This window comes from Lissotriton vulgaris, chromosome 2_1, assembly GCF_964263255.1.
Source record: "Lissotriton vulgaris chromosome 2_1, aLisVul1.2, whole genome shotgun sequence".
Classification (NCBI taxonomy): Eukaryota; Metazoa; Chordata; class Amphibia; order Caudata; family Salamandridae; genus Lissotriton; species Lissotriton vulgaris.
Genome location: NC_141687.1, coordinates 2,020,544,573 through 2,020,551,973, shown reverse-complemented (window position 1 = coordinate 2,020,551,973; position 7,401 = coordinate 2,020,544,573).

Sequence of the window (7,401 nt, the reverse complement as noted above, 5' to 3'; positions counted from 1 at the left end):
AACTTCGTCTGGTCTATAGATGATGTCCTCTTGATATAGATCCTGCATAAAAGATCTTGCCCCCTCTCTAAATGTATCATCATCCTGTAGCAGGGCACCTGATCCCCTTTGTACCAAGCTCTTAATATGGTTTCTTGCCTTGTCTGTTCAAGATTTCCATGCCAGCAGGGAGCCTCATTTTCCGCCATAGGCGAAATGTTGTAGTTTACTGGCATCCCATCTATCCTTCACGATCTAATCAATCTTGGCCTGAAAGTCTGCCTGTAGAATCACCAGCTCCCTCTCCAGCTGCGGCATAAGATTCTGGGAGGTCATGGCTGTCTGCTGCTGCTCTGTCTCCTTTTCCTTAACCTTCTTAAGGCCATCTATTTCTGCTTCTTTACTAGATGTTCTTTTGTGGTTCATAAAAGAGCTCAGAAGTCTCCTCAAATATGCTTTAAGGGTCTCCTAAACTATCTGGTTGCAAGTGGAACCTATATTAAAACTAAAAAAGCCTTCTATTTTAACATCGAGTTCCGCCTTCATGCTCTTGTCCAGTAGCAGGGTCCTGTCGAGAGTCCACCTCCTCTCACACTTTTTAAGCCTAAAATTAAGTACCAGCTCGACAGCCGAGTGGTCAGATATAATCACCAGGATATAAACTATAGATATGGAAGCATACTCTGATCTACCAAGAATTAATCTATCCTTGAGTGTTGTTTATGTTTTTTGCTGTAGAAGGAAAATTCTCTGGCATTACCGTTAATCTCCAGATGTCCGGCAAGTTAAACTCCTTAATAACATTCTTAAGTATGGAGAGTGTTCTAGTTGGAACATTATATTTTACTTTAGAAGTCCGATCTAATTGCTTATCAAATACTAAGTTAAAGTCCCCGCCAAATATAACTGGGGCAGATGTATATAACAGGCTGGCCTCAAGATTTAAAAGAGGACCCGAGTTGTCCCCGTTAGGCCCATAATAGACAGCGCAAACTATTGGTGAACCAACTATGGACAGGGTTGCCACCAGCCACCTCCCGGACTGGTCGGTATCCCATTTCTCCACTTTGATCCCCATATTAGCTCTTATAATTATTGCTACCCCTCTTGTGCAGCCTCTTTGTTTAGAGCACATCACCTCCTGGACCCAGCTAAGCTTACTAAAGCCCTGTTTGCGTTCCTGGGCTTCTAAGTGAGTTTCTTGCACCAAATAAATATGGGCCTCATTATTTTTTAAGAACTCACACACCCGAGATAACTTCCTGCTACTCCTAAGGCTGTTCAAGTTCCAGGAGAGGAGTTTAATCTCATATGACCTACTCCTACTCTACCCATGAAAGTACCCATCTTGAGCTGACAAAACCTGATTTTATTCGTATGAGGACAATTTTGTTTTATATTTCACCCCCTCTTACCCCCTCCCCCCACGTGCAACCCTCCCTTGCCCACCCCGAGGAACCCACCTTCCATACCTGGAGTTGGAAACCGCCTATTGGGGCCCCTCCCTGGAGCAGCACAGCATCTTGTTTATATCAAGAATGAAGAAACACCATCAAATATCCATTAATATCCAGTATTACTAAGTGACCATAGTATCCAAAAATATCCGAATATCTAAAATACACAAACGTAACCCCCACTTCCCCCTTTTCTCTCTTTATTCTTTTTATTTTTATTTTCCCCTCCATATTCTTTCCCCTTTTATTTTTTGTTGGCTAGGTTACATCTAGGCTCCATCTTTCACCCATAATTGGTGCTAAAACCAATTCGGTACATTGCAGAACCAATAAAATAATAACTATCCCCTCATTTGGAACAGAAGGGCATCTACGTCCTCGGATGAGCTGAAGTTGTGCATCTTATTTTTCCACATTACTTTCAGCAATGCCGGGAACTTCATTTGAACCTGTGCCCCCAAACTCCTCAATTCTGGCATTCTTGAGCCAAACTCCCACTGCCTTTGTGCTGTTCTCCCACCTATATCAGACCGGATTTGGTAGAGCCCAGCCTCATGGTACAGTGCCGTCCCCGCTAAGGACCTCCCCAGGATCAACTCTTTTTCTGTATAGGTCTGAAAGTTGACTAAAATTTTCCTGGGGGCTTTCCTATCATGATGCAGCTTGAAGGGGTCCCTGTGCACTCTCTGGATCTTTGACTCTAGGTCGATGTCTTCTCGTTCTTTCAACACCCACTCCCTTAGCAATTTACATACAAACACCTTAATATACCCCTTCTCTGCCCCCTCTGGTATCTTAAGGATCCTTAGATTGTTTCTCCGGGCTTGCATTTCTAGCGTCTCCACATCCATCTGTAGTGATCTATTTTGGGCTTTTAAGGCATCTATATCCTTTGAGTTCCCCAGAACAGATTCTGATAGGGATTTAACCTCGAGTTCAAGCGACCCGGTACGTGTACAGATATAGTCTAGTTTTGACTCTAGGGCTTAACACTTTTCATGAATCCCCTTCTGATTTGCCTCAGATATCTCAAATTTGGTCAGGAAATCGCTCCTTAATGCCTGAAGCAAAGAGCTGAGTTCACCGCTGTCGATCTTTTCGCCTCCAGATGCCTGTGCTGTGGTGTCCTTATGGGCTGCCTTTAGGACCGGTGAGTCTGGACGACTGACTTCAACAGGTACCAGTGCTTGTAGGACTGGTAGGATAGATGTAGGAGGAGCAGGGACAGTAGTGGTATCAGTAATACAAGTAATGGTACTAGACCTGCCAGGGGGACTTAAAAGAAGAGGGGTGTCACCAGAAGGAATCTCTAGCTGATTCACAGAGCTATCCCCAGTAGCAACACTTGTACCTCTCTCAAAGTCCGGGATCTTCGTGAAAGGTAAAAAATGATTCTTGAGTGGAATTGAGGGAGGACTGCACTGTGGGGCTGGAACTGGCTCCTCGTACCTCACTGCCTGCTCCATTATCTTAAAATAAGTCTTAAGTGATGGGGTAGGTTTTTGGGGAGGGCGGGCGACCTTAGGCCCTTTCGATTTTTTAGGGCATTGGTTCGGAGGAACATGTCGGCCGGCTGACGCTGGTCGCGGGAGCTCCGGGGCAGCATAGCTAGCACTTGCTCACTGATGACGGCGTCATAGAACCAAGGTGAACACAGGAAACTTACCTGGTAAGAACGTAGCACTTTTCTGGGTCTTTTGTGGGCTATCCGAACTGAGATATCCCCTTTTCTCTTCCTTTTCTGTGCCGGTGGAGACAGTGCCTTCGCTGCGGTATCCGAGGCAGAGGGCGGCGGTGGACGCTAGGACCGGGAGGCTCGGATGGGTCGGGAGGTGGAGCCAGCGGCTGAGTCTACGGCGTATTACAGATTCGGAGGTCGCCGAGCCAGGCTTTGTATCTGGATTCGGACTGCGGTAGCAAGAGTCAGTTTTCGGGGATCTGCTGGCGGAGGTACTCTACAGTGTCTGCCAAACACCTCGTCCTCACAGCGTCCCCTCGCACCCTGCTCAGATTGGGTAAGGTGGTTGCCGGTTGGGAGCGAGCGGGGGATAATGGATTCTGACTTTGCTCTTTCCGAACCATCTGTTTCCTCGAGGGGTGTGGGTGGGGAAGCAGTAGCCATTCAAGGTCCTTGGGAGGAGGCTGATACCCCTGGCCAGTGGTCTTCATTTGGGAGGAGCAGAAGTAGAACGAAGGTGGCAGGAATTCCAGAGAGGGCTATCTTTCCCCATTAAAAACAGATATCAGCTGCGGTCCCAGTCCAAGTTTAAAACCAAGGGCATTCTGGACCCTACAGAGTGTTTAGGAGGAGTGGTCCCAACGACCCCAAGCAAAAGGAAAGCTGCAAAATCTGGGGATATTAAAAACATTTTGTATTATTTTTATTAGAATTTTCTTCGAGAGTGAAACAGAAGCATGACATAAGCAACATTAGTTAAGTAAAAAGAAAAAGAAAAAAGCATCTGAGAGTTACAGATCTCACATGTCGGTTACAGCTTCTTCACTAGATCTGTGGTGAATAAGCTTAAAAAATCAGCACAATCACTACATGTGGCAATCACTACATGTGGCAATCAGTCTATTGCGTATGAATGTCCGTCAACCCTCGTAAGAGAGTAACCTGAAAAGGAAACTTGCACAATACTAAAAGAATTAGCAAAACTATGACGTCATGGTGCAAATTATAATATTGTGGTCAGGAGGATGGGGTTGCTGAGTCCATCAGTCGGGTAGCTTTTGCACTGCATAGTGCCTCTATAGCTGCGGAATGATTAGAAATGGAAAAAGTTGAGGGCCCGAAGGCGTAGGGCGCAGGCAGTCAGTGGGAGCCCCGCTGAAAGGTAGCTCACCAATGGAGATCAAATATAATCAAAGCCTTTCTGGTGTCGTTAACAATGTCAGCCATGCGCTCCAGTGCCAGCGCTCTCCACAGCCTCGCATGCCATTGGGTTAGAGAGGGTGCGTCCTGTTTTTTCCATGCAGCAGCCACTGACAGTTTTGCTGTCCCTAGACAAAGCTACATGACAGATCTATCACTCTTTGTTTGACGTTTTAAGGAAGGATCCCGTAACCCCAACAACGTGTGTTCCAGAGAGCTGCAAATTGGATAGCCCAGGATAAGTTTAATTTGGGATAGGATTTCCTTCCAGAAAGGCTGTATGGAGGAACAATCCCACCGGATGTGCCGGAAGTCGCCCAGCATGCCACCACCCCGCCACCACCTGTCTGATGCGGTGGGAAAATCTTGTGGAGTTTCTGAGGGTAGAGATACCAATTGTACATTAGCTTAGAATGCGCTCCCCTTAGGAACATGGAGCGATTGCATTTCACCATATCCCTACTGTCATGTTCCCATTGCTTGTCCTTTAAGAGGTAGTCCAAAAGTGCGTCCTAGAAGCGCTTAAAACGCGGGGTCGATCTAGGGCTCAGGGTTTGTATAAGAGCATATAAGAAAGAGATACATCCCTTGGAGGTGGACCCAAACTGGGCACATTTCTCAATGGGGAGCAGAGCCCTGGTAGCTGCCAGCCGCACCAGGGATTGATGCAAGTAATGATATTCTTCTGTGGCAGTCAATGCGAATTGTGTCCTGCATTCTTGGAAGGTAAGGAGATCACCTTTGTTAAATAGATTAGAAATCATGTGGCACCCTCCAAGCCTCAAAAGGTCCCTCCTGAGGTGCAAGGGGGAACGCTGCATTAAAATGGATAGGTGTGTGGGGGAGGGGAAGATTGTAAGGTGTAACCTTTTAGTAAGGACATCCCAAACCCTTAAAGTGGTAGAAGTGGGTGTGCTGATGTAATCGTTGAGTGGTCTATCCTGCTTTGGTTTTCATAAGAGATCACAGATGGTGTGCCCCGTTACCTGTCTGTCTATGTGAATCCAATGCTTCTCCGAGGCTCGCAATAACCAATCCATGATTACCCGCAATTGAGCCACCCGATAATATGCTTGAAAAGCCATCATTTTCCCGCGCTTGCTGTCGCTGTGAGACGAACCTACCCGCCACCGGACATTGGGAGCCCTGCCGTCTATCTTCGGGCAGGGAGATCTTTTAACTTTAATCCTGCATTTACAAGAATCGAGTAATCCTTTTATCCTTGAGACCTGGGAAATACGAGTATCAAATCCTTTAGGCAAATAAGGTGCTATCGAAACCAATACTCCTTTAATAGGACATCTCCTAGAATAAAGGCTGTATTTTCAAGATCTCGAATAAATACTGACAAACTTCATAGAAACCGAAAATACTCCTGGTTGAACCTATCATGAAAATCATCCATTACGAATTCATATAAAGGGTTCCGGTTGGCGGGCAGTAACTATTTGATTACCAAATTAACCAGATATTACGTGGCTGCTCCAGGAAGAAGGCGCTGGCCGCCGAAACGCGCGTAGAGACCCTATTTTTATGCCACTTACCCTCTCTTATGGTTTATTAACTTTTATGTATTGATGTCTATGTTATATGTGTACTATGAATTTTTAATCTTGATTCTGTGTTATATGAATGAACCTTTTTTACTGTGTCAATTGATAAATAAAAATTAAGTTTTTTTAGCCAGCTGTAGTCATCTCTTCATCAATCCTTGTCATCACGATATTCCAATCTTTAAATTACCTAGGTTGTTATTTCTCAATTGTACTATTTTCCCTGACCTAGGAATTTCTCAATTCATTAACTCAGGGGGTCCTTGTTAAATACACATATGAAAGTCCGGTAATGCCAGGCACCCCACTATGCGCGGTCTCGTGTGCAGGCCATAGGGCAAGCGCGCCCTCTTCCCATGCCAGATACATTTAGTAATCATATGTCTGAGCTTCCTGAAGAGACCATCCTCCACCGGGATAGGCAACCCCTGAAAGAGGTAAAGCAAGCGGGGGAGAGCATTCATTTTGATGGCGTTAATCCTGCCCAACCAGGTGATGTATGCCACACTTCAATAACCTAGATCAGATTTTAGCTGGCGGAGGAGGGGGGAAGGTAGCTTTATAGAAGTCTTGTATGCAGGGGGTGAGCTTAACTCCTAGGTAGGTGATCTCCTTAGTGGTGCAACAAAAAGGCAACAGCTCTTTTATCCGTCTCCACTCTTCTTTGGGGAGGGTCTAATTCAGTAAGAAGGACTTATTATGAATAATCTTAAATCCTGCAACCCGCTCAAACCTCATCAGCTCTTCTGGAATAGCCAGCAGGGAATTCAGGGGTTCTGTGACTGGGAGAAGCATGTCATCGGCAAAAAGCAAAATCTTATGATCGTCTGTGCCAAAGCGTAACCCTCTTATGTCGGGATTCCCCCTAATCCTGTGGGCCAGGGGTTCTATGCTCAGGGCGAAAAGGAGGGGGGATAGTGGGCAACCTTGCTTCGTCCCTTGGGCCAGGTTGAAAGGAAGGGAAGCAACTCCATTGACCAGGACCCAGGAGCTAGAAAAGTGATAATTGGCTCAAATCATCCCTATAAAGTCTTCGTTGAAGCCAAAGAGCTGAAGTACTTTGAACAGAAAAGACCACTCCACGCGATTGAAAGCTTTCCCCGCGTCTAGCGAGAGACGTGATGCTGGAATGTTTTTCTTTTGGGCCTTTTCAATTAAATGGATAATGCAACGCAGATTATCATTGGGGGTACAAAAGGGGGTGGTGATGGACGGAGCATCTGAATCAATCAAACACTCACACCCAGTCAAAAAATCTGGGTTTAATCCATCACCATTCTTTAGCCCACTCTGCCACCCCAGTTCAGACATGGCTATATGCAAATCTGTCTGACCCTGTGCCTCACGGGAACAGTCCAGCCCGAACTGCCAAGCCATGTATTCCCTGGACCGGAAACAAGCGTTCGAGGACCAGTTTCTGGCATTCCAGCCGTCTTCAGCCCGGCTTGCTTGAATCCAGTGGCAAAGTGAGCAAGGGACTCACGTCTGAGCATACCCTGCTACACTTATGGTGGCCACAAGCGGTACAAAAGGG